Source organism: Rhinatrema bivittatum, chromosome 10, assembly GCF_901001135.1.
Source record: "Rhinatrema bivittatum chromosome 10, aRhiBiv1.1, whole genome shotgun sequence".
Lineage (NCBI taxonomy): Eukaryota > Metazoa > Chordata > Amphibia > Gymnophiona > Rhinatrematidae > Rhinatrema > Rhinatrema bivittatum.
The window spans coordinates 61,983,604-62,010,432 of record NC_042624.1 but is presented as its reverse complement, the minus strand read 5'-3'; the positions used below and the strand labels follow the sequence as shown (position 1 = coordinate 62,010,432).

At 42.1% G+C, this 26,829-nt stretch overlaps 2 protein-coding genes across 2 annotated transcripts in view; one reads left to right on the top strand and one right to left on the bottom strand.

Moving 5' to 3' along the window:
* The window catches only part of LOC115099860 (uncharacterized protein KIAA1614-like), a 57,978-nt gene extending 56,881 nt beyond the window's left edge, over positions 1–1,097 (bottom strand). Inside the window, exon 1 of the mRNA XM_029617754.1 lies at positions 81–1,097. The gene's annotated coding sequence lies outside the window, so the exon portion shown is untranslated. The remainder of the gene's footprint in view (positions 1–80) is intronic.
* STX6 (syntaxin 6) overlaps positions 1–26,829 on the top strand; it is a 176,168-nt gene that overhangs the window by 133,720 nt on the left and 15,619 nt on the right. The gene's annotated exons all lie outside the window — the stretch shown is intronic.

Below are 26,829 nucleotides of genomic sequence, written 5' to 3'. Positions count from 1 at the left end.
TCCATTCACAATGTTGCCAACTGCAATCCTACTTGACCACCACTGTAATGCAGGCTCCTGCCAGTCCACGTTTTACTCACCAAAGCAATGTCCGAGTCAGCTGAGCGGGTCTGAAAGTTGTAGATGCCCTCTATCCTCCCCTTCTGGACCATCTCCCCCAGGTCCGGCTTTCGTTAAGGGGTATGGAGACCCCTGGCTTGGGGCGCTGATGTGGGTAGCAGTCCACATTTGAGCTCCATGTGGCAGAGAGGTGGAGGAGGCCAAGTCCGATGTGATCAGCCCTTCTTAGTGCAGCTCAGATAGGGGCGGGAGTCCTCGCTCACAATTTCCAGATGCTTTCATTCTTCGTTTATTTTTTTATTCAGACATGATTAATCAAAAAAAAACAAACCAAAACCCCACACCCAGGAACACATACTGCTAACAATCCTGCTTTGTCCAGTTATTAAAACTTTAAAAGGAACTTAATCCTGCTACCATGTACAAGAAAAGCCAGATGAAGGGGAAAAAAGCAAAACCAGGTTAGGATCCGTGCACAGATGCACAGCTGGAACACATCTGGACCTCGCTGCCTCTTCTCCAGTTCTGAGCAGTTGTTTTTCCTGTAAGCAAACACCGCACCTCTTTGAAACGCACACTCGCGGGCTCCCTGCACTGTGGGAGATGTAGCAGCTTAAACTCGGCGTAACTTTGGGTCCCCCCGCCCAGGCTAGCTCTGCCTGCACAAGCACTGCCTGTCTCTGTGCGGGTGCCAGAGCTCGGGCTGGCTGGAGGCTGAGCCCTCTTCAAGCCCTAGCTGCATACCAGGGCACCCAACCAAGAAAACACACTAACCGCAGGAACAGCGGACTCTGAAAGGTGCAGCACGTGGCTGCAGGACTCCGGCAGTCACCATGGCTACCGGCGGTTCTCTCAGGGACAAGGAGGGTGGCTGGGGGGAGGGGGGAACTCGGCCCGCTGGAGCGAAGCTGGAAAAGTCACACGCGGGCCGAGGAGGGAGTAGACTTCCTGTGATGGAGGAGCCTGCGTGTAACTTTACACCCAGAGAGAAGCTGGAATGTAAAGCGGAGACACATTGCAGCTTGACTGGGGCCGTGGCGGGAAAGGGCCTCTTTAGGCTGGTAAATGGTTTGTCTGTTAACCTCAGTACCGAGACTGTAAAAATTTAAAAAAAAAAATTTTTTTTTTTGAAAGTTACATTTTAGGACAAGGTTACCGGCCGGGTTTCTGCACCTATGAAAACAAAGGGAAGGTGTGAGGAAGGGAAAGGGAAGCACCACCGCGGGAGGGTAATTATAGTAGCCTTCAAAGAGAGACACTGCAAGCCCATAAAGAGGCACAAACTGTTAAAATGTGCCTTTGCAAATATTCCCCCAGCGAAGACCCAGACAGGCCGATGCAATACCAAAAGCGGGAAAAAAAAACCGTGCGTCCAAACTGGGTGCACGTTTTTTCAAACGCCTGCATACCCCCCTTTCCTGGGCGCCCGATGCAGTAGGCAAATCAGCTGCCGGGCTAAAAAGGCCACACTAGGGATCAATTGTGCATCCATTGCATCAGGCACCCAGGACGTGAATGTGTGCCGGTTAGGAAAACGGGCATTTGTAAATTGAGCGTCTATTTTCCTAACCTGACTGCTGTCAAGATTATTTTTATCATGCTGCTTCCTGATAATAAGTAGGAGGAACCACAGAAAAACAGTATTTTTGGATTTTTTTCTGGCAGCTTGGAGCTTATGAAGACTAAACACTGGTTCCAGGCTGGCATTAAGTTTTGCATGTTAAAATGTGCACGTTTGGCACACGGTGATTTTTTGCATTGGGGATAAGAGCTAATAGCCTCATCTACATGGCATGTACATGTGATGAGCGCTATTAGCTACTCACTGGAGGTCCATTTGGATGCGCTAATCCTATTATTGCATGGGGAGTTATTGTAGCATCTCCAACATGCATGTCCAACCCTACGGCAAGCTGTGCGCTAGGCTGAGCCTACTGTATTGCATCGGCCTGAGAGTTAGGTTTCTGACAGGATGAGTCCATTTGCTCACATACATGCTGATGCAATATCGGCGCACATTAAATGGACGCTCATGATCGAGCTCCTGCTCTTAACGCGCGCCAATCCACCTCCCCCGGGCACCCAATGTAATATTTAAATGGACTGCTGCGGTAAAAAGGAGGCACCAGGGGAAATTATGTGTTCCTAGCACCTCCTCGGCATCTGGCACCCAGGAGAGGTGGCTGTCGGCGGGTTAGAAAAACAGACACTCATTTTTACCAGCATCCATTTCCCTAACCTGTTCACAGCCACAGGTAAGGAAAAAGGACACTGGTTAATTGAGCGACCATTTTCCTAACCTGACCGTTGGTGACACTTTTTTTTCAATTTTATTTTTTCTGTTCCTCTAACTTAATATTGCCACGATATTAAGTCAGAGGAACTACAGAAAAGTAGTATTTTTTTTTGCTTTTCTGTAAACTTTTGGGGCTCCTCAAGAATTAATGCCTGCTCTGGGGCAGGTGTTAATTTTTTGACAGTAAAAATGTGCACATCGGGTGCACTTTTTTTTTTTCCCCATCTGGGGGTAATAGCTAATAGCCTCATCAACATGAATTTATATGTGATGAGCACTATTAGTTTTGCGCTGGTTTGGATGCGCTAGTCCCCTTATTGCATAAGGTGTTTTAGATGTGTATTCAAGTGCCTTTAAAGCCGAGTGTTCGGCCAAGTGCACGATATTGCTTCAATCTGATAGTTAGGAATTGGAACATTTTTTTGCACAGGTTTAAGGTTTTAATTTCAGGAATAGTTTGCCTGAAAGTGCTAAATTTAAGAATTGGCCAAAGGTCTTCCTGTGTTTTCTGCATTTTCTGCCTAATTTCAGGAATTTCTTTCAAGTGCTTTCAGCCACTTTGCTCTAAGGCCCCCTGCTGGGCTTATTTGGAAGTGCCTGTGAGGGCCAGCTGTTTCCTCACCCTCCCTCCACACCTTGAAGGGGAGTCAAGCTGCTGCCGCTGGAAAGAAAACCAAAATTCCTTTGCTGTTTCAAAGACATTCTGTCTTCCTGGGGCACAAATTAGAATTACACAGCCACTGACTGCACTCTAGACAATTTTTTGTTTTGGTTTTTTTTTAATATAGGTAAAAGTGCCTTTTCAATAAAGGTCACAAAGAACTAACCCAATAGCTCACTAGTAAGCACTGTGAAGGATTTGATTCCAGGGTCCAGCCGGGGCTGGGGATACCACAGCAGCGGTGGCGGTGACAGTTTCTGGGGTGGCAGAATATAAAAATGTTTTCAGTAAACAAACACATGTGTCTCTCTCAGCTATTGCTCAGCAGTGACAATGCATGGTCCATGTTAACTGGGTTTCAGAGCTATAGCTACAGTTGGTGGCGTCCTGGCCAAGGACTGCGGCTGCAATGGCTGGGGAATAAGTTGAGCAGAGTGGAAGAAACCTGGGTGGTTGCAAATGAAGGCTCAAAGCATCTTAGCCCAACAAACACAAGTTGTGACTGAGCTGGCAACCCAAAGGAGCGGGCGTAAACTGCCAGGCCGAAAGCCCTCAGCATTTACAAATAATGCAAGGCCAGCTTCCCTCATCCACTTCTGTTAGTCACTTTGGTCAGAAATCAGGAGAAAGTGAGGCACAGTGGGGAGGGCTGTGTGTGTAGAAGAGAATGAGGTGTTGCTGGATAGTACACAGTCAGACTGCAGGCTCCAGCATCTACCCCCTCCAACTCCCAAGTGATACACACCTCAAAAAATGCTTCTCTCTTTTTTTTTTTTTTGTCAGACACTGCAGTATTCAGAAGTTTCAAATATATTCTGTCTTTCGAGTGCTGCTTGGTCAGTCTTGCTGTTTACTATGCAGACGGTCTGAGACAGCTACACAGACACACAAGCGAGGATAGAAAGACAGATATGGTTTCCCCATGATGGGTAGGTTCTGCTTGTTTACAGTTTTTAAGATTGTTTTTATGAACAGCGTTTCATTTCTAACCCACCTTGAACTTCGCAAAGGTGTAAAAAATGTTTTCAAAATAAACATGTTCTTTCACATTCTTAAGAAACACATAAAATAATGATAATCTGCACCAAAGTGAATCAGTGTAGAAGTCGTCTCATATTCTGGGTGCCCTAGAGGAGAGGAGAGACAGGTGGGATATGAGAGAGAAGTTTAAATACCTCAAAGGTATAAGGAAGGCAAAAGAAGTAAACTTTTTTTTTTTTATGCTCAGATGAGGTAGACTCAGGAGCAAGGTCAGGAAATACTTCTTTACTGAAAGGAGGTGGGAGCATGGATTAATGGTGGTGAAGACAAAAACAGCTAAAATAATTCACAAATGCCAGGGATAAGCACAGAGGATTCTTAGTTGCACAGAAGGGAGGGGAAAGGCAGGCATGAGCTGGGATCTATGGCAGTGTGCCAGGAATGATATTCAGCGACTTAGAGGGACTTTCCGTTCCTTATGTACCGTCATAATAGCAAGAAGCTGACAAAAAAAAACTGTCTTGTCCCCTATAGTGGAGGATTTACACAGTAAACTGCTGTAAATATGCATACCCTGACTTGAGGGGATTGCTTTAGCTCTCTGTAATTTTACCATTCCCAGAATCAACAGTAGCACCAGGAAAAGAGCCATCACACCTGAGTCTCAGAAGTCAGCTGATGCCCTTTTTAACCACGGGGCCTCAGTAAAATGACATTCCGGTCGCTGCAGCTGAAGGTGGCCTGCCCCTCCCCCCCCCCTCCACACACACCAAAAAAAAAAAAAAGAGACTGCACTGGTACTGACACAAACACAGCAGTAGAAGGGGAGGGGGCAGTAGAAGGGGAGGGGGCAGTTTTGGAGTTTCAGGCAGGATTGGTGGTCTACAAGCCAAGACACTTTTCCACCCCAAACATTTTCCTGTCCCATGTACAGACCTCATAGGTTTCTCTTCACTAAAGACATCAAAAGAACAGACACTCGCCATAGATTCTTCACAGGAGCGACACCTGCCTTATGGAACTCGCTCCCAGAAGAGCTCCGATAAATGCAGGCTGCTCCCTTTTCAGGAAGCAAATCAATGCCTGACTCTTATCAAAAGCCTTTAAATGTGAAACCTGAAATGGATTATGAAACTGTCTTAGGTTTCCCAGGACTGCTGTTTATTCAGAGTTACTCACCCGTATTTGTCAATTAGAGCTTAGTCATGATTGAAGATTGCTTAGGTTTGGGCCTCAAGGTGCACTGTATTTTATTACACTTTATTCTGCTGCTATTCAGATCTGTTACACCCTCAAAATGTGAGGCAGCAAATGACCTGTGTGCAAGCAATTTTTTTTTCTAATATGCTGTAACCTGCTTTGAGTGAATTACTTACTCATAAATCTAAGCAATAAAGGAGTTAAGTAATCCAGGCCTGCCTGTTTCTGATGAAATCCTGCAGGGCCTATCCACGCTGAGGTTTACAGCAGAGGACCGCTGTGCCTAAGCATTTGGGCCTCCATCACCTCCACTGGGAAGTTCTCCATGTAGAGCAGAGATGCGAACGTACAAGAACCCTTTTTTTTGGGTGACTATTCTGCTGGAAGTTTTCATCGTTTCTGACTGTGAGTGAATTTACTCTGGGTGCACTGTCCAGCTGTGCTGGGCCCTGCCAGGGTGCAGCCTGCAGAGGAGTTAGGCTGTTGTGATTGTTATTCCCGTTACCCTTTTTTGTACAGTTTAGTTTCACACGATGAAGGTTGGCATAATGGAAGCAGCACATTTATTTTTAAGTCAACTGTGACTTAAAACATCCTCCTCCTCTCTCCCCACCCCTCCCAAATCCTTCCCTCCTCAAACTGCCTGGGTCAGAGGTAATTAACTGACTTCTCTGAGTCTCTTAAGAGGACAAAACTCTAGAAATGGAGTTTCTCCATCTTTAAGTCTGCTTATATTTAATTGTGGCTGGATGGTGCTTTGGTGGCAGCAGTAGTTTACACTGAGCAGCATGGCTGCACTGCTGGGGCTCGATTAGGAGCAGAGGACATTTACTGCAGTTTCTTTTGCTTTTGGGTGTTTGTTACTTTATAATGCTCATAGGCCGTGTTTTGTTGTAAAACAAAGTTGATGGTCATCTGGTCAGAAAAAAATGAACAACTAATAAAATCCTGCTGCCTGTTCCTAAAATCCAGCTTGGTGTTTGTGCACAAGGGAAGACTGCTGCTGCCTGAGCTGCATGAAGCCATGGGTCACACAGGCATCCACCATCCTTTCTGGGAAGCAGCATTGCTTTACTTTTCTTCTAGAAGTTTCAACCTTTGAGAGCCTCCGAGATCAGCAAACAGCACAGAGGTGATACCTTTTCATGGGACTGATTTAATATATTTTGGGCTAACTTTTCAGAGATGCGCTCCCTGCATCAGGTTAGGACAGCTGCAAGCATAGCCCTCAAAGTCTGGATAGGTAGATCCATGTGCAAAGCCTACAGAGTAACACAGCTATAAAAAAATAAAATAAAATAGGCCAGTTTGAGTTCTGCAATTTACTTGGGGCAGTGCTGAGCCGCTGCCTGGTAGTAAGAGAAATGTTCCATGTCTTTGCTGCTGTCCCTGCACTATTGGTTCCTGTTTCTGGATTTCTATTCGTCTAAATTTCTGGATCCAGTTTCAGTTGATAGAAGCATGGGTGGGGAGGGCGCAGCAGCTCAGGGAAAGAAGAAAGTGGAAGGGACTAGAGAGAAAAGCAGAACAACAACAAGGAGGAGCATGGAAAAGGAACCTGGACTGTGGAAGTGGGTGAGGAGTGGAATTCTCAAGCAGATGGTCCTGTTAAAGCCATTATCCTCCATGACAGCAGCGCAAGATAATCTGCTGCCTGAGGTGCAGGATGAGATGGAGCACAGGTCAAATCAGCGAGAGGGGTCCCCTTGGAGTCTGGCTCTGTCCCTGATTTGAAAGCTGCAGAAGGGAGAAAGTAGGGGGCTGAGAGGAGTGGCAGAAGCTGGCAACCCTGTCACACTCCAGGAACCCTAGCACCTGCCTCCCACATCCCCCTAACATTTGCCCCCCTGTAGGAGCAGGAGATGAGTGAATGATGGGGTCTGGGTGTGGTGGACTCTCTCCAAGCCAGTGCAATGGTATCAGGTACCCTAAGCTATCTTTACAGCCTTGTGCCCCCCTCCCTACCAATCCTCAGTACACACAATTAAAAACTGCATTTTTAACAGATTTTACATGAAAAAGGACATTCATAGTCTTCTGAGGTAAAAATATCACAACATGTATATTATTTTTACATTCACTTCTGTGGCCCCAACCAGAAAAACCTACAAAACAGACACTTGGAACCCATATGGTTTTAGGCCTCTTGTAAAGTGTTTTCAATGTGGGTTTGGCCCTCAGAAAGCCATGAGTAAACTGCTTTACTCATACGATATAGTAAACCCCCCATACCAAAACAGCACTAAATGCCAGTACTCAAATATTAAAAACCCTACCCAAGAAAAGGCAACACTGCAAATATTACATCAGGCCTTAAAACACAAATATGCTTCCTATTAGGTAAAACAGAACAAGCAAAGCTGCTATAGATCTCTACACAAAAACTGCACATTAGCAGAATACCTCATTTCAGTCACACATGCAGTACATGGACAGACCCTCCCCAAACAGAATAAAAAGACCATAAAGTATAAATAGAAATGTGAAAACAAACTGAACTGGAAACTGCCTCAAATCAGACTCTATGCAGTGCAACCATGGAAAATCAAACACATTGCTATTCCATATAAAATATAAAATAAAGACAAATAAATCAATATAAATTAAACCATACTAATAAAAATAATATTGCAAAACAGGTGAAAAATAGAACAGTCAAAAATTAAAAACTCATAAAAATGTTTAAAAAAAATTCCAAACATCAAAAAAATATTTCAAAACAGCAATCGCATCATATAATACCCCAAAATTAAACCTAACCAGGATAAAAAAAAAAATCACCCACTCTCCATACCTGCGAACTTTTGATTTCCAGATGTCCTGAGATTTTTTGTGGGGTGAGGTAGGATGTCTTTTTCATGTTTTCTCTGCTTGTCTGAGAAGTCGTTTGGTGTTTTTCAGATCTGGGTTGTCCGTATCGATTACTTTGGAGATAATTGGGCATTTGGATTTTGCGATTTCATGGGATTCGTTGACTTAGAATGTGGAAAAGAACCATCTCAAGTGATATCTCCTTGTTTTGATTTTTTTTTTTTGGCTGATTGTACTAATAGGCGTTCAATAATTTGTTGATTCTGTTGTTCTATTTCTTGGGAGGAGGTGGGTTTTGGGTGGAAAGAATATTTATTTATTTAAGTCTTTTCTGTACCGTCGTTCGGCAGGGACCGTCACAACGGTTTACAATAAGGCACATAAAAGTAATGATACTAAAATTTGTCAGTTTACATAGGTGCCATAAGGTTCGGTAACATAGTTTGTTATAAATGTTTAATTGTTACATGTGATGAATCATGTCCAGGTCATTCTCAGCTTTGAGTACAAAACTATCTTTAAACTTGTAACTTTAGTGATGCGTTATTTAATAAAAAACTACACCCTTAATGTATATAACCTATTGTACAATGAGGAGGTTTACATTTAATATTATTAGTCATGTATTTTTCATAATCGGAATGTATTATTTAATGTGAGGTAACTATTTCCTTTATTCCTCCTCTTTAATTATGTATCTAAAGTACATTGTATTATATTTGAAAAAATTTACAGAAAGTCTGTTACTTGGTGTACTTCAGCGTTAAAGATAAAACGATATACAAAACTCAGTGTTTTTGATAAAAGATTTAAACAAATGATCTGGAAAGGGGTACTACAAACGAGGTGATCAAATTTGTGGATGACAACGCGGGAATTGTGTACTGTGATAGCAAGAGGAAGGCTCACATAAAATTTTTTTGATAATTTACATTTGATGTTGGCTATGGGACTAAGATCTCTGTAATACCTACAGTACCTGAATGTAATCCGCTTTGAAGCGCTGAAAGAAGTGTGAAAAGCGGAATATAATAAATAAATAAATAAATAAATAAATAAATAATACATACAGACGCTGTGGAAATTGATGTGGTGTAACATAGACCCCTGATGATACCTTGTCGGGTGAAACAAAAAGGCCTTTGTTGGGGAATTTCTTGAACAATTGCATTTCAATACTCAATGCTGCATTTCTATGCTCAACGCTGTGCTGATGTCAGAGGATCTTTCTCCAGTTTGAACTGGACATTCAGTCGTGCTTGCAGTGGCTATCACTTGCAGTACAACTAGCATTACTTATGTAAATGGTAGAGGATTTTTCCTCATTTTGAATATGACATTGAATAGTGTTTGTTGTGGCTAGCTTCAGGATAATTGTTATTTAAGTATAGCGCCCACCATCATTTCCTGAATAGTGTATATGCAAATTGAGATTTTTTATATATTTTGATATTGTGGATGCTATTTTTGTAAAAAAAAATTTTTAATTTTGTTCAAATTATTTTGAGTGGGATACAAAATGATGCATTAGTGTTCACTTTTTGTAATTAGATATTAATTCATTGAACACTTTATATGTTTTTATATTGCCTTTTCATATATATATATATATATAGTTAAGAAAGACTAAGGAAAGCCAAAATGCAAAAAGCTGATAATGTAATTTTTGTCCAAAAATAAATTTGAAACCCACAGCAGCATCACCTGACTGACAGATTTGTTACAGCATTCTGATGTGACCAGGCATTCTGATGTGATCCTTTGCTATGGCAGAGGATCTGATGCAGATCCTGTGTAAACTGGATTGTCCAGTTTGAAAGTTTTGATGGGAATACTGCCAATTTGACCAACAATTCTTGCCTCTGTGACATCTAGCCACTTCCCAGTTCAAACCAGTGCCAAGGATGGTTAATTGGAAAATGAAGAGGCCCAGAGAACGCCTCCCCTAGGCAAGGCTCACTGTGCTGAAATCCCTGATGCCCCTTTCCCATCTCTGAACTTAAAATGCAGCTTTTAATATTCATTACTGGCTTCATAATCCTTATCAAGAGGAAAAGCATCAGGATTATAACATTGATTTAATCTCTTCCCTTACAATCAAAATTCCAGATACCTTCAGGGGAACATTGTGATGTCCAGAAGGATCTTTAATCCAAACTTACTGTCCTCATCCTCTGCCTCAGTGGCAATAGTGTTGAAAACTGTAACTGCACTGTGGAGCGTATTCTACGTAATGACAGGGGGTTGAGAATACAAATGCACATAGCCAGTCTAGGTTGGTGAAGGCATGTGTCAGTTTTTCCGCATGCTCGCTTTCGCACACGTACACACACGCTCAGCTCACATACGTGCATGTATTTTGGGCCCATCTTGAGGGGGTTAATCTACACTTGGAGCGCTCAGGCTCTTATATGCAATCTCCACCTCTGAAAGAAAAAGAATGCTAGAGAAAATTAAGGTGGCCAATATTTCCTTTATTAAGAGTAATTGGGCAAGATTTTTATTTTTCACTGGCAGGAGACAGAAGCTGTTTTATGTCTCATGTTATGGACACTGCTTGCATGTGTATAAAAGCTGCAAAATCTTAGCTGTCTTTGCTACATATCCGTGTATGTTAAGGTCAGGCGCAATGCTTAGCTTGCAATATAGGGGAAAACAAAAGTAAACCAACCATACAGCTTCCTGGAACTGAGAAGGGGAGGGTAAAGGACAAAGAGAAAAACAGAATGATGGGAGAAAGCATGCTCTCAGGATCAGAGGAAAGAAAAAGGCGAGGGCGTTTGGGTTTTAAAGCCTATGTCCTAGCCCCACAGAGTCTGTTGCAAGTCAAAAATCAGCTAGGATTTCCCCTGACTTTGGAAAATGAATTTTTGAGGTGGTGTTCGTATTGAAAGCTCCTCCCATAGCTGCTTCCACCATCTCAGAAAATCAGGAAGGGTTGCTGTGGCGACCCTCATCAAAACCACATGCAGACATCAAAGATCTAGAGCATGAAGAAAGGAAAACTGGTTTCAGAAAAGAAGACTTTTAAGGAAAATGGTATGGTCAGAATAAAATGCAAACAAAGAAAGTAATGAAATTTTAGCAAACATGCCTTGGATAGCAGATTTACTATTTATATGCATAAAACTGGTAATGAAAATTTTAAGGAAGGTAAACTCTGGGAAAGGATCAAAACTGAGATCTCAGACTTTTGATGTCCGTTTTCTGAGATACAAGTATTCAAATAGACTCAGACAATTATTCCTCAAATTTCTCCAGCCATCAGATATCTTAGCAACATCACACAAAGTTAATCTATCAGATTAATAGTATATGGCAACAGAGAAGGACTAGCTATAGCTCACCCACACTGCCATGGTTTCCTTTACACTGCTGTAGCTAAGGTTATATCCCAGCCATCAGGCATACAAGCTTAACTACCTGCAGGATGCCTCTCTCTGTCCAATACTGTTAGATTGTCTTCCTTCTTCAGGATAGATAAGCAGACACGTTCACCTACTTAATCCAGTGCTCAGGCTCTCCCATGTCTTTTACCCATCCCTGTTTATACTGCTGTCTGATATCCCAAGCATGCCTGAATTCTTACACCTTTGCTGGTGGGCCATTCTAGGCATCCACTACCCTTTTGGCATAGAAATATTTCGCACATGTCCTCCGAGTCTCCAACTTTCCAACTTCTTATGACCTCTTGCCCTTGAATTTGCTTTTCTAGGGAAAGTTGTGCCTTTCTGCATTTGATTAAAGCCTGCTAAAAAGTTCAATCTCTTTCCTTTCTTCCACCGAGTACATGCGAGTGCCTCAAGCCTGCCCATGCAGGGCTTGTGAACAGAGGAAAGTCTCATATCAGAAAACTAGCAACTGACAAAATGCATGTCTTCATAAAGCACTAATCCCCATTGGTTTCAACACAAAAACAAAAAGGTCTTATCTGACCCAAAGTCCTTAGCTGTGGTTGTTGGAATGTCTTCATCCTGGGGAAAGATACCAAATAAAAATGAGTTTTTTTGTTCCATTGATAAAAATAAATAAATAAATAATAAAAAAAAGGACCTCTTTCTTTTTCTGTCAAAACCCATGCAGGACAATTGTTTATGTAGATGTGCACTTTGTAAACTGATAATTTTCTCATAAGCAAATTTTTCCTCTGTGCACATGGAGTTTTAGATGAAATTAGAGATTTCACTAAGGGATCTGGTGGGGGGCGAAGGAGAGGAATGATTTAAGCCTTTTAGACCTAGTTTACCTTTTTCAACCTCAGTTTTCTGTGTTTAAGTTGTGAAGCTGCCGTCTAGGAACATCTGCCAGATTTTCATGACTGTTTGACCAGAGTGTTTGTGGGTAATACCTGTCTTAGCTCTAGTTACTTTGGTTTCATACTAAAAGGTACATTTTTTTCCCCTCCAGCAGTATTGATTGAATTAAGTGTAGCAATGAAAACACAATCAAGAACAACATTTTGTCCATAAGCAGTGAAATCTGTAGCCCACATATTGCTAAGAGATCAGAATAATACTCGTTGATACAAATGTAGATAAAGCAACAAATCAGGTTCAAAAACAGATTATAACTCTGCTCTCGTATAACTCGTTCGCCGCCGCAGCCTCCTCCTCCTCCTCCACCTCCCATTCCACAATCTTAGTGCAGCATTCAGCCCAATTGTATAGTACTGAGGGTTGAGATTGTTAGCATATAGAGAATACAGCCTTGGAATAGAAGAGCACTCTCTCGCTATATGGGCCATCTTCACTTCCTGGCTAGTCCAGGGAGATACGATACTGATGCTTGCCCTCTTATAATATAGTGATTATAGACCTCGTCGCTGGAGAGATATAGTCCATAAATTTGGACCAAATTGCTAGCATTTCTTCATATCATTTTGGGGAACTAGATCTGGCTGAGAGATACTCAAATGGGAATAGTTTCATCATCCTATGAAAGCAGAGATCAATATGGGGACTGTGATCTCCTACCCACCCCATCAGAATCACCGTTTTTCCTATCAAACCCGTTTGCTTCATAAACCCTGGGATCCCCTGTGCAGCCCAATGGAGACACCCATGTGATGCACCCAAACCACCACACATTAGAGTCTTCCCCAGAACTGTTTCACACTTTTTCCTGACTTGTCCCCAAAAGCCCTTTATGATTGAGCAAGACCAAAAACAATGGGAAAAGGCCTTATCCAGTGAATAAAATAATTGCCAAAGAAATGTATACTGCATCTCAATCAGTACGACATTTTCAGAAAGTTTGGTAAGGTTGGAAAAACAGTCCATAAACTCCAGGAAAGAATCAAAATTCTGACCAACCCTGCCATTTATTGTATAAGAGTTGAAGCCCAGGAACAGAGCATAGAGCTTTAGAAAATTGCACAACTGAGGGCCCATGTTTCCCTTTACCGCTTACAATAGATATTAGAGGCTTAGTGGACTCCTCAATTGCAACAGAGCATAAAAATCTTTATGGTGTATGGCGCATTGTTCCTACAATTCCTGAAAATTGAGGGGGATGCAAGTTCTTATTGAAAACATTTGAGATACAGTAATAAGCCTGCCTCCTTCCATCTGCGAAAGATTGAGTCTTCCATAACTGGCAGAAATATCCCATTATCTGAAATATTTAAAATTGATGTCAGCCTATTAGGATGTTGTGTCAGCTTACATAGTTGCAGCCAGGCTGTTCTACAGGAGTTTATCAATAAATGTAGTTTTAGTGCAGTGGGAAGAGCATTATCAACTATCGGAAGTAGATAGTTTAGCAAAGGCACCCCGTACCAACTTAATAGCTGATCTAATGGTGTGTAAAAAGTCCCAAAGATCCAATCTCTAATATAACACAGCATACATGCCAGATTTGGACACCCAAGTCCTCCATCTTCCAAAGATTTCATGAGTACTCTCATAGGAATCCTTGCTCTTTTCCCATTCCTCAGATATGTACAAATAATTTCCTTGTGGTCTCGATTAGTAATCCAGAGTGGCACCATTAGGAGAATATACAACCACTGAGGAATAATAATTTTGATTAGTTGAATTTTCCCCATTAAAGACAAGGACAACATTTTCCAATGCTCCAATGATTTAGTCATGCTCTGTAAAAGGGGTGATAGATTCACTGAATACGGGCCAGGGTGTTAGGACCAACTGGGATTTTAATACCCAACTACTTCATTGCTTCAGTAACCCTTTTTTTTTTTTTTAAATATTCTATTTAGTTTTTCAAGAAGTACATTTTAAGGGGAATGAACCTTTCCAATTAGTCCTCACATTGCCACTGACATCAATTGCCTCTGATTTGTCCTGCTTAATTTTTAGACCAGCAAATCGACCAAATTTTGTTTGGAGATCGAACAGGGCTGTTAGAGGCTCCTGTGGACGTATATAGATTAGCAGCCTTTGCAGATGATGTGTTAATTTTGAAAGTCATGGACGCAGATCTGAATCCAGTAATATTCGGAGCTTTATCTATTTTCCTCAGCAGGGATCGATAGAGAGTATATAAAGGATGGGAGATAGGGGGCAGCCTTGCCTCACTCCTTGCTGTAACTTGACATAACCTGATTTACATCCATTGGTGATAATACTTTAAATGGGATTATGATAAAGCAGTGAGATGTACTGAAGTATATTCCCCTGAAACCCATATCTCTTTAATACTTGAAAAGATAAGACCAGGATACCTGATTGAACGCCTTCTCCGACTCAAACCCAATGGCAAGTGTTGGAATTCGTTGACTTTGACAGACCGTCATAGCCGTAAGTAATTTTATTATATGAACACCAGCCCTTTTTCCCTTTCACAAATCCCACCTGATTATTGGAAATTAAAAAGGGCATCACAACACTTAGCCTAGTTGCTATCACCTTCGCTAGTATTTTTAAATCACAATTAAGAAGTGAGATTGGTCTATAAGAAGGAGGCATAAGAGGATCTTTTCCAGGTTTTCCAAGAGCTGTAATATGGGCTTTATTAAAGTCCCTAGGGAAGGACTAGGTTGCTAAGGCATTCTCGTAAAAATTAGAGGCTCAAGTATCTGTGTCTTCACAATTAAACTCTGGAATTTGTTGCCAGAGGATGTGGTTAGTGCAGTTAGTATAGCTGTGTTTAAAAAAGGATTGGATAAGTTCTTGGAGGAGAAGTCCATTACCTGCTATTAAGTTGACTTAGAAAATAGCCACTGCCATTAGCAACGGTAACATGGAATAGACAGTTTTTGGGTACTTGCCAGGTTCTTATGGCCTGGATTGGCCACTGTTGGAAACAGGATGCTGGGCTTGATGGACCCTTGGTCTGACCCAGTATGGCATGTTATGTTCTTATTCTGTAATAATCATAAGAATACCCATCAGGTCCTGGGGACTTCTCTGCTTTGCTTGAATGGCTTTCAACACCGCAAAAGATTGCATGGGCTTGTTCAGATATGCAAGCTGGCATCTGAAAGTTGCAGTAAGAGCAATCTGGCAAAGAATGATTCCTCCTCTCAGTCCCCCCACCCATCTCTCAAAAAAAGCTGGGGTGTATCCATATGTTGTTGGTTATGGTACACAAAATCTTCCCAACTATCCTGAAGAAATTTTTGAAATTTGATATACCTTTCAAATAGCAGGGACATTTCCATATTTTTTCTCCCATTCCCAGGGTAGAGAAGACAAAATCCACCCATTTTGGTGAGTGTTCTGACACTACGGAGGACCTATGGCTGCCTATGATACCAGGGAAAACACCTCCCGAGATTCCAGGATGTAATCTATGCGAGAAAGGCTTAGATGGGCTCTCACTACATGTGTATAATCTTTCTCTTCCGGGTGTAACATTCGCTATATGTCCAGTAGCCCCATTTGGCAAAACTTATACAATTCCCTTATCTATGTGTCTGCTGTACTTCCGAACCGGTGGGTATTTGTCAAGAACGAGTCATGGTAACATTTAAAGTAATCTAATGGAGGTGGTTTTCATGGGTAATGATTCAGATGGACTGAATCAAATCACGGTGAACCTAGAAGATGTGGTAGGCCTGATTGACAAACTGAAGAGTAGTAAATCACCTGGACCGGATGGTATACACCCCAGAGTTCTGAAGGAACTAAAAAATGAAATTTCAGACCTATTAGTAAAAATTTGTAACTTATCATTAAAATCATCCATTGTACCTGAAGACTGGAGGATAGCAAATGTAACCCCAATATTTAAAAAGGGCTCCAGGGGCGATCCGGGAAACTACAGACCGGTTAGCCTGACTTCAGTGCCAGGAAAAATAGTGGAAAGTGTTCTAAACATCAAAATCACAGAACATATAGAAAGACATGGTTTAATGGAACAAAGTCAGCATGGCTTTACCCAGGGCAAGTCTTGCCTCACAAATCTGCTTCACATTTTTGAAGGAGTTAATAAACATGTGGATAAAGGTGAACCGGTAGATATAGTATACTTGGATTTTCAGAAGGCGTTTGACAAAGTTCCTTATGAGAGGCTTCTAGGAAAAGTAAAAAGTCATAGGATAGGTGGCGATGTCCTTTCATGGATTGCAAACTGGCTAAAAGACAGGAAACAGAGAGTAGGATTAAATGGGCAATTTTCTCAGTGGAAGGGAGTGGACAGTGGAGTGCCTCAGGGATCTGTATTGGGACCCTTACTTTTCAATATATTTATAAATGATCTGGAAAGAAATACGAGTGAGATAATCAAATTTGCAGATGACACAAAATTGTTCAGAGTAGTTAAATCACAAGCAGATTGTGATAAATTGCAGGAAGACCTTGTGAGACTGGAAAATTGGGCATCCAAATGGCAGATGAAATTTAATGTGGATAAGTGCAAAGTGATGCATATAGGGAAAAATAACCCATGCTATAATTACACAATGTTGGGTTCCATATTAGGTGCTACAACCCAAGAAAGAGATCTAGGTGTCATAGTGGATAACACATTGAAATCGTCGGTGCAGTGTGCTGCGGCAGTCAAAAAAGCAAACAGAATGTTGGGAATTATTAGAAAGGGAATGGTGAATAAAACGGAAAATGTCATAATGCCTCTGTATCGCTCCATGGTGAGACCGCACCTTGAATACTGTGTACAATTCTGGTCGCCGCATCTCAAAAAAGATATAATTGCGATGGAGAAGGTACAGAGAAGGGCTACCAAAATGATAAGGGGAATGGAACAACTCCCCTATGAGAAAAGACTAAAGAGGTTAGGACTTTTCGGCTTGGAGAAGAGACGACTGAGGGGGGATATGATAGAGGTGTTTAAAATCATGAGAGGTCTAGAACGGGTAGATGTGAATCTGTTATTTACTCTTTCGGATAGTAGAAAGACTAGGGGGCACTCCATGAAGTTAGCATGGGGCACATTTAAAACTAATCGGAGAAGGTTCTTTTTTACTCAACGCACAATTAAACTCTGGAATTTGTTGCCAGAGAATGTGGTTCGTGCAGTTAGTATAGCTGTGTTTAAAAAAGGATTGGATAAGTTCTTGGAGGAGAAGTCCATTACCTGCTATTAAGTTCACTTAGAGAATAGCCACTGCCATTAGCAATGGTTACATGGAATAGACTTAGTTTTTGGGTACTTGCCAGGTTCTTATGGCCTGGATTGGCCACTGTTGGAAACAGGATGCTGGGCTTGATGGACCCTTGGTCTGACCCAGTATGGCATTTTCTTATGTTCTACCAGAAGCAATGGGCCCTGTGTGTGAAGTACCAATAAAGGTAAAGTGAGAACAGGGGCTTGAACCTCGAACTCAAAAGCGCAGTACTGACACTTCCCTTTCTCATGGTCGCTGTAACAATGCCATTGAAACCTTGACCTTTTTAATAGATGATTTATCAGACTCTGGAGATTTGGCATCTCCCAATGCAGTCCCCTCAGTGTTAGCATAAATGGTTTAAATAAGCTCACCAGACATTGACAGAAAACACATTTACTACACTGGATCTTCTCGACCCAATAGGAACTACTGTGTCAGTTCAATAGTCACTGCGTAAGGGTGTTCAAACTGTTGCACTTCTGCTGCAGTTCCAAAGATTTTTACTTGGCCTTCATGCCAAATTTTAAGTTTTGCTGGGTACTATAGCGAAAATTGTATTTGCTTCTTAAACACCATGCAGATTTGAGAACTCCTCTTTGTATGGTGGAAATGCAGCCTGAGTAGCCTTGGAAGATCTGCACCCGATGTGCATTGTAGGAGAGCTCAGGCTGTTGCATCACTAGATGTTTGGGTGCAAAATTCAGGATCTTAGCAATTACTATTCTTGGTCATGTCTCTCTCTTTATGTGCACCAAGACGCTGTGCCCTCTTGATTTTGAAATGCGTTTTTATGTCTGGTAGATTTAAAGCCTCCGGCATCCAGTTCTCTAGAAACTCTCCCAAATTCTGAACTTCCACCATTTCTGGTATTCCCAGAAAATGGAGATTCAATCTCCTTGAACAATTCTCTAAATTGTCTATTTTTCAGCTTGTTCCAAAACCAGTTTTTCCAGGGACACCATCTTTGCTGTCACTGCCAAGGAGTCATCCTCCAGCAAAGAGATGCAGCCCTCCGCCTGATCTAGGTGGGGATTAAGTTCAGTGACAGCATTTTTAATTTCCATAAGCTGAGAGGAAATACCTGAATTTCTAATCTAAAGCCACCAGTACCACTGCTTTTATTTCAGCGATTATTACCTCTGAGTTTTTGACTCCAGAGGATTCAGTTGCTGGAGCCATTTTGGCCTCAGGCCTGCGCGATTTTTCTCTCTCTTTTCTGACTCCTTTAACAGCCATCCCCAGAGGGCAATTTTTGCATATAGTGAACGATGGACATAAGCTCTATCAGCTCTGATGATTACCACAACGCGATGATAGCAGGGATTGCAGATAAGGGATATGGTGAGAGTGGCAACTGGAACCTAGACGAAAACATCCACCTCCGTTAACCACATCACATGACCCCCCCATACATGTTTTACAACAGTATATAAATATAATAAAATATATCCGACCAAAAAGATAGGAGACTTAGGAATAAGACAAAAGGAGGTAGCAGTCAGGAAACAGGCAATTTGCTAATCTAAGCAATCTAGCTAGTGCTGCAGCTTTATCACTAGTTAAAGATAATGTGATGTAAAATGTGACAAATCCACACTTTCGAGGCCTTTTAACTGGTCTTCACCCCCTTAGCTCATATCATTTACCACCCTTTCCCAGTGTCCCAAGTCATGCAACCAGCTTCAAATCTTCAGGGACACCTACTGGAGCCAGGCATGCTGTTTAGCTACCTTCTTGGATCCACAGGCCTGCGTTTTGGATTGATAAAGCAGGATTAAAAAATCCCAGAAGGCCAAAAAGATTAACATTCAAAAACTAGGACTGGATCACTCTGTCCCTGATGGAATAAATTAACAGCAACTGGTCTTTAAAATCTCACTCATCTGATACAGTAGCTTGGCTGCTGTTTTAGTCCACTTGACTGCAACAAATAAAAAAATACAAGAGGTGATACCTTTTTATTGGACTAACTTAATACATTTCTTGACCAGCTTTCGACAGCTAATACCCTCTTCTTCAGGTCAGAATTCAAATGAACAAAAGCTGATGTTACCAGGGAATATAAAGTAGTATGTCTGTCCTAAGTGAATCATAAAAGGCATTCTAGTGATAGGGTGAAGAGGGAGGTTTGATGGGTGATCAGAAGGTGAGAGGCAGTATAGTTTTATGGCTCATGTGACAGGAAAACTAGCTCTTTATTGAGCCCTTTTTTGTCTGTCTCTGATTATTTTTTATTTCAACAGTCTTGCATTTAAAATTTCTTTTATTATCCTGATCATAAGGTCAGTGATGCCTTTTGTGTTTGATCTTATGTGTGCGTGAAATGACTCTTGCCTATCTCATCAATGCAGCATGCTTCTTCACATTTTCTGTATTGAATGGTATGTACATAAGAGGCTCTTACTCATGCTCCTCCTCTAACGTTCAGTGTTTTCCTCTTGGGGGCGAGTATGGGGTCTTATGATGTGTGTTACATACTTTGCAACATGGCACATTATATGGGGATGTGCCATTTTCTTCTGAGTTTGTTAAGAAGCTTACTTTTTACTAATTTTTCCTTCAGATTAGGTGGACAGGGAGTATTTCTTTCAGTGCTTCATCCTCCTGTAGTAGTGGCTGTAGGCCTTTAATGAATTTTTTTTTTTTTTTTTAATTTTTCCAGCTCTGGGTTGTATGTAATTAACTACAAGGGGCACTCGCACGCTTTTCGTTTCCATATATGGCAGTAGATTTGTCCTGGGTGCTTTAAGTGAACAAACCATCTTCTTGGAATGATTTTGGGGTTGCATCCTCTTGTTTGAAGGATTCGGTCAGTATTTTGAAAGGTTCATCCCTGACTTTTGGCTCAGAGCATATACAGTGATGTAATGATAGTGAAACAGTAGGCAGCAGAGGTAGAGTGAGGTGGGGAGAGAGCAGGGAACACCTAGTACTTTAGAAGCATAAGGGCATAAACTACAGAAGACACCCACTTTGAGGGCAATACTGCTGTTATTGGATGTCATTTGAATAATTAAAGGAAAAGGTTTAGGTGCTAGATTTGGTAGAGGAAAAATATCTACCATGGATCTCTGATACTTTCACTGAAATCATATATAGTTCTTTATTGCCCTCTAGTGTAATCAGTCAAGAAGCTTTTTATACTAGAGGGCATCAGATTCAGATAACTTTATTAGCATGACTTTACCTGTGCTGCCAAAGTACTATGCACAATTAAAATAAAATGTGAATATAAGAAAAGGAAAACATTTCAAAATAATAGTCAAGTTAAAGCTAATTGGAAGTACAATATCAGGGACATGTCTCAGGTTTTGGTGCTGCTCCATATTGTCCCTGGCCAGATTTCATGTTTATCTGCTATAGTTACTGTTTCTCCTCTCTCCCTTAGGATTATTTAGTATTTCCTGTTCATTCTTTTGTGGGAAGTCTGATTCTGTCAGCTTTGGGAAATGTGCATCTCTGCTATCTTTGTTTTTGCAAAACCAGGGCCAGATTAAGGGGTGGATCAGCCAGGCAAGTGGCTGGAGTTCCAAACTATGAGTGCTGGGTTGCCTCCTGCTGTTAGGATGCCTATTTAAAACAACTCACATCAGCCTCTCTGCCCAGCTTTGGACTGGGAAGGCTTTGGGTGCCATGAGCACATATGAGAACCACTAGAGGTGCTGTTAGAGCTTGTGTACAGGGCAACAAGTGCTCACATGCCTTTTGGCAGGAGCTTCTATGTGCAGCACTCCCATGTTTGGTCTGGATTCTCTGATTCCAATTTGGGCTTGTGGACCTCCTAGGATGCTGGTGGCCAAGTTAACTTGCTCAAGGCACCTATATGTCTTGGTCTGGCCCTGTGTACAGCACAGGAACAAATTTGTTTGTTTTTATTTCTGTGGTGTTGCATTGCATACAGAGTCTGGCTTCTGGAGGTTTCAGAATCAGTTTTTGTCGACATCTGCTTCTAGTCTGTGATCACTTATTCTTTATCTAATGATAGTGTCTGGTTTTTTTTTTTTTGCATTTGTGAGGTGAGATATATTAGCATGTATTTTCTGTGTAGGAATCTGTAGCAATCCAGATAGTTTTATTTTCCAATTTGCACCTCCCAATAGGAGGTATATTGGTGTTCTAAGGCATATTGCAATATTTGCATTGCTGTTTTTTTTGGGAGGTGGGGCTGGGTTGTAGTTTTAAGTTCTGGGTGTATTGATTAGGTGCAGTAGTTTTTTTTACATAGCTGCTAGCAGATGTAGAAGATAATCAGCTATATCTTTCTTTGTCACCAATACTTTTGATATAACTTGAATCCTTACAACTCCACATCAAGGAATCTTCAATGCTTCATTTTAGAGAAAAACTACTTTCTTTTTCTTTTTATAAATGTTAATAGATGTATTTAAAGATACTTGTTTGCTTCAGATGATCAATGCCACCTAAAGTTAAACTGAAGGATTAATGAGAATATAGAAATATAACAGTTTTAGGCATCTTTTATCCAGATCATGCATGCGTCTCATTTACCAGGAACATAAACCAAACATGAGAATCTCCATTTTATTTGTAACTTGTGGGACTCCATTTCTGATAATTTACAAAATGATAGCAAGCAGATCTTGATGATTAACATATTTCTACCTGTGATATCCCACAAAAAAAGTAACAACAATAGAAAGATAAGGTTAACTCTTAATAGGGCTCACAGATGAAAATCCCATTTCTACTTCTGCCATCCTCACACAAATAGAGCCCTAAGCTGTTGCTAGTGAGTGAATGAAGTGGCATGTCGGTCAGATTGCCTTTTCTTTCTTTCTTTTTTCACCAAAGGCTGTGGATCCCAAGATGGTGGACGGTTGCACGAGCGCTGAGCATGATTCTCTACATGCAGAATTAAAAGCAATAGGAGGAGATGCTTTAAAATCCAAATTCAAAAAGATCTTTGTCTGAGGAAGTGACGTCACTTCCCATGTCGGCAGCCTAAGCCCGGAGCTCCCCTCCACGCTGGCATGAAACGCTGAATTCTGCCTTTCTGAACCGGCCACAAATGCGTTTAGGGACAGCGTAGCTATAGTAAGCCCCCCCGCAGTGCATGGCGTGGAAACGCAAAGCTGTGGACTTTAAAAAGTACTCCTACCAGAAGGGAGGAGATTCTGAAGATTCGAAGGGAGACAAGATGGCGACCGCCAGAGAAATGGAGGATGGAGAGCCCGCATGCAGCTAGCTACCGCCGGGGGGGGGGGGGGGGGGGGCTGACTGGCCGACAAGATCTGAGCTCAGAGAATGGTTCATTGAGCTCAGGCAAGATATAAAAAACTATAAATCTGAAGTCAATGCTCTGGGCAGAGCTGCAGGAGGACATCAATGAACTAGGGTGCAGGCCAGATGAGGCTGATCTAAAACTGGAGTCCCATGAAGAAAACTAGAAAAAGATGCAAACCATCACTTCGGACATCCAGGCCACTCAGGTTAGATTAGACGAGAAATTGGAGGACCTGGAAAACCGGAGCCGGAGGTGTAACCTCCGTTTCAGAGGGATACCAGATACAGAGGAATATAATGACACTGTTAGCATTGAGAAAATTTGTGCCCATATCCTCGCTGAGAGCTCTGAAGAGCCACTCCACACACCACCGTGCTCTAGTATTGAAAGGGCTCATAGGGCTTTGGGCCCCAAAATCGGGAACAGGCTATGGGACATCATAGTTTGCTTCCACTCATTTGCATATAAGGAGAAAATTGCACTTGTGGCACGAAAGCAGCTGCTCTGGAAGTGGGAAGGCAACGATAATCTCTATCTACGCGGATTTATCAGCCATAACACTACGGAAGTGCCTGGATTTTAAAACAATCACCAATGCCCTCGCTCTGGAAAAAATCGGATATAGATGGTTGTTTCCCTTTGGCCTGGGATTCACACTTCAAGGAATCTCGCACAGAGCCCGTACTATTGAGGAAGCCTCTGGATTCCTACAAGCAGCTGGCATATCCGTACCCACTCCTACTCATGCCGGAAAGGCTTCATCACCGCCGAGGGAAGATCCGACACACTGACAAAGAGTCATAAAGGGAAGGAGAAGACAATGCATACAGGAACTGCAGGCCAAGGTCTCAGCACCAACCTGAAGGACTACGGGTAACTGAGTACAAGGATTTCCACACAGAGGGATAGCATGGAGCTTGTCTCTGCCACAGAGTATCTGCACTGAAGGACTTTTGCCAAGGGTGCCAAACATGTGGTTTGGTTTTTACAGTTTGTTTTCAAGTTTAATGTAATAGCTGGTTAGATATAAGGGCCAGGGTGAGGGAGCCACTGGCCTGCTGACATGAGACACTCATCCCAATTCTACTGGGACGATGGGGTATTTTCCCAGGTGTGGGGAAAGGGGAAGGGGGGGGGGGGGATCGTGGGAAATACCGGGAAGGGGGGGCAGGGGATGTAGTTCAGTCAGCGGGATGGGATACCAGTATGGGGGAGCCTAGAGATGTGATGTGGTTGATATGGAAACCAAGCAGGAGCTGTTTAACAGACTATTATCATGGCTGAGTTCAAGTTTATATCCTTAAATGTGAAAGGCCTAAACTCTCTCCCCGAGACGGCTTTCTTTTTAAAGAACTTGACCATCTGCAAGGCGATGTAGTCTATTTGCAAGAAACCCACTTAAGAAAAAGGTACGAAAGCCTGATGAAGTCTGATAAATATCCCCACCAATTCTGGGCGGTAGCAACAGTATCGGCTAAATATACTGGAGTGGGGATTTTGCTGCACAAAGATTTCCACCATGAGTTAGTGAATGTAGACGCTGATTCTCAGGGGCTTTTTCTTTGGGTCACCATACAGCTCGGAGGGGAAAAGCTAACTTCTAAATTTATATGGCCCCACACATCATAAGGAAGATTTTTACAAGTCAGTATGTTCCCTATCCGCGGCAAAGGAGACTGGTAATCTGATAGCTGGTGGTGACTAATATCACTCTGAATCCCATTATCGACACTTCTTCCGGCCATAGTGCAGACACTAAGGGTGTGAGGACAGCCTTAAAAACTTTTATGACCCAATAAGTATTAGTAGATATATGGAGGGCTCACTACCTCAAATCAAGGAATTATACTTTCTTTTCCCACCCGCACGACTGTCATTCCAGGATAGATATGTTCTTGATTAGCAAGCCACTCCTATCCGCAATCAGCGCCATTTATATTGAACCCATTCTATAGTCAGACCATGCCCCTATATGGGTTAAAATGAAATGCTGGGACTATGATCAAGGGTAAAAATATTGGAGGCTCAATGACTCCCTGTTAAGTGAAAGATTTCATGAAACAGATCCAGGTGGAAATTATAGAGTTTATATAGAGGAACGACATGGACGCTATTAAGGCAGGGACGTTATGGGATTGTCTCAAAGCGGTTTTAAGGGGCACCTTTATAGCCCGAGCATCTCACATTAAAAAACAGAGGGAGAGAGAGAGGAAATCATTGATAGCTACCCTTAAATTGCTGGAACAGAAACATAAAGCAGGCGATCAGACTCCATACATTAAAAGCCAATTGTAGGAGGATCATAACCAGATAATAGCCCTAGACACGGCGGTTATTGCCCACCAATTAGAATTAGCCCGGTACCAATTTTCTGAGGGGGGCAACAAAGCTGGACGCCTCTTGGCTCGAGCTCTGAAAAAAAGGCAAGTGCAGTCCACTATTGGGAAAATTAAAGATCAGGCGGGGGAGCTGCTTACTGATGATAAATCTATAAGACAAAGATTCCATCAGTTTTACTCCCAACTATATAGCTCAGATCCGCACATACAAGCACAGCGGGTAACCACGTATTTACAGGAGACACATCAGCCAGGGTTAACTACATCTCAAAGGACATTTCTGGACAAGGATATTTCAGAGGGGGAAATTGAGGTGGCCATCAAGTCTCTTCAGATAGGCAAGTCCCCTGGACTCGATGGCTACACGTCTAGGTTTTATAAAACCTTTGCCCCACAAATTAATCCACTGTCTGAGCAGTACTTTAACTCCCTGAAGGCAGGGGCTGTACTCTCCCCACAAGCAAACACGGCAGGCGTCACAATTATAGCAAAACCGGGAAGAGATCCTGCACTCTGCAGATCTTACCGACCTATTTCACTGTTAAATATAGATATCAAACTTTTAGCAAAAATATTAGCCAACAGACTCAATTGTTTCATAGCATAACTCGTTCACCCTGACCAAGCGGGATTTATCCCGGGCCGTATGACGGCCGATAATGTACATAAAATTGTATATGTCATGTGGTTTGTTCACACACATAATACCTCAGCACTAGCCCTGTCAGTAGACGCAGAAAAGGCTTTCGACATGGTGCACTGGCATTACTTATTTCAGATGCTGGAACATATGGGATTTGGGGCTCATTTCTTACAATGGTTAGGGCAATTATATAACTCCCCGAGGGCGTGCATTAAGGTTAATGGTGGTTACTCACCAACGTTTAACATTGAGAGGGGTACACACCAGGGCTGCCTGCTATCCCCGCTGCTCTTTGCGCTGTTCCTAGAACCCTTTGCAGTTAGGGTCCTCCAGAATGTAGACATCCAGGAGATTAATCTGGGACGCTTCACCACAAAACTATCACTCTTTGCCGATGACATTCTGATTGTGCTCATGAACCCTCATGCTTACCTACAAGCCTTAACTGGGGAGCTGGAGACTTTCAGTAGTGTGTCAGGATTTCGGATAAAATGGGAAAAGTCCAAAATACTGAATATTAGTGTTAAATCCTCGGAAGCGGGGAAAATTAGGAATGACTTTCAATATTAAATGGACCCAACAGCAAAATTAAATATCTAGGGGTATATCTTAGTGCAAACCAAGATCTTTATTCTTTAAAATAGGATACCCTCTGGCAAAAGCTCGCTAAAGAACTGGAAGAATGGAGCCGCTACCAGATCTCTTGGTGGGGACGTATGGCTGCAGTGAAGATGAGAAGTCTTGCCTAAATTCATGTATTTCTTTCAGACTTTGCCAATCAGGATACCTCCTAAACAGTTCATGATCTGGCAGAAAAAGGTTATGCGTTATATATGGGGAGGTAAGCGTCCTAGGGTGGCCAGGAGAGTGATATACCTCCCTAGAGACCAGGGGGGTTTTAAGCATTCCTGAGCTAGAACGATATTACCTGGCGGCTCAGTTCAAAAAGATAGTGGACTGGCATAGATGCCAATCACCAAAACCCTGGGTGTTATTCAGTCAAGAACTTTTGGGAAAAGTGCCCCTCACCAGTTTAGTTTGGCAGCCTAAGAAAACATGGCTTA